The following is a 1,543-nucleotide window of genomic DNA, read 5'->3' as shown; positions in this document are numbered from 1 at the left end:
AAAAGAAAAGGAAAGAAAAAGAGAAAACAAAAAAAAAAAAAAAAAAAAAAAAAAAAAGAAAGGGGTGTTTGGGGGCTGGAGGCAGCCGGGCTGTGGCAGGGGAGGGCTGAGCAAAGCAGAGAAATAAAATTCAGTGCCTGAAGAAAGTAGCTGGGAGAGCAGGATGGGAAGCACAGCCCAGCCGAGCTGCCAGCCCTGCCTGCAGCTGCCCGAGCTGCCTGGCCCTGGGCAGCGGGCAGGGAGAGCTGCTGCCCTGCCTGCAGTCTGCCAGAGGAGCAGGAGCATCCCAGCCTTTCCCTCTGCCCCCTCCAGCCCGAGGAGCTGGGAATAATTCCCGCGGCCAATAAAACAAGTGGCAGAGATGGACAGTGTTACTTAAATAAACAAGGGTCTCTTTAAAATTCTCATCCACTTCAGATGTCTAAAGTAAGATTGTGATGATTTTGTCACGGTTTGGTAAATTTACCCCTTTAAGAGGCTTTCATAAATCCCAGAACACACCTTCAGCCAGATTTGAATATAGATTTAGGTTTTAAAACCCAGAAGCTGGGAACACCGCTTTATCAAAGAGAATTTCCCTTTAGCTTAGCAATGTGTCGGAATGGCTCTTGCAAAGATTGGATCTGAGAGGGGGAAAAAGGGGGAACCTTCTTTCCTGGAGCAATCCTGCACACACTTTGCAGCTGCCTCTGCCTTCAACCTTCTGCAGCTCCGGGAAAAGTTGCAAAAAAAAATAATATGAATTGTTGCAGCTGTAGGATCTCGATTTTTTTTTAAAAAATTCCTATTTTTCAATGATTTTTTTTAAACTTTCCAATCTCTTCTGGTCCATTTGGAAAGCGTTGCAGAGCAGGTACAGTCCCAGAGATCCAGACTAGCTGGGGCTAACGGGGAGTGAGTGGAGATGTGTGATTTTCTGCCCTCTAAGAACTTTGTGCTCAGAGAACTAAAATCTGCTTCTGGGATGAAAAGAAACTGTAACTTCTGCTTCTCAGTAAGTTCTCCAACTTTCCAATGCCAATCGGGTTATCAAAGCCATTTTCTCTCTCTGCATAGCTGTCTTTCTTTTCTCCTCTTCTCTTTCACCCTCTTTACTTTTCTTTCTGATTTAATTTCCGACTCTTCTGACTATCGCGACCGTTTCGCGAGTGGTTTTATTGCCGTGTGTTTCGCTCCCAGGGATGAGCGCGCTGAGCTGCTGCCCGCGTTTCTTATGGCCAAGGGGTAGAAAAAAAAATAAGGAATAATTTATTCAGGTCGGGTGAAAGTTAAGGAAAGAAGCAAAAAAAAAAAAAAAAAAAAACAAAAAAAAAAAAAAAACCGACCCCAAAATGAACCGAATTATAATTTGTCATCTTTGTATCTCTGATCGGCTCCGGAAAGCGATGCATGCTACGCGCTTTTAAGCTTTTCCCTCATCGGATTTGTGTCTAGTTAAAATATTCCAGACTTTCCTTGAAGTTTATCTTCAATTCAAGTGCCAGTTGGGGTTTATTTTAGTTTAGGGTTTGGGGTTTGTTTGTTTGTTTGATTGTGGGTTTGT

The sequence above is a fragment of the Lepidothrix coronata genome, unplaced genomic scaffold (assembly GCF_001604755.1).
Source record: "Lepidothrix coronata isolate B3197 unplaced genomic scaffold, Lepidothrix_coronata-1.0 Scaffold196, whole genome shotgun sequence".
In the NCBI taxonomy this organism is placed as follows: Eukaryota; Metazoa; Chordata; class Aves; order Passeriformes; family Pipridae; genus Lepidothrix; species Lepidothrix coronata.
This window is presented reverse-complemented; position numbering follows the sequence as displayed.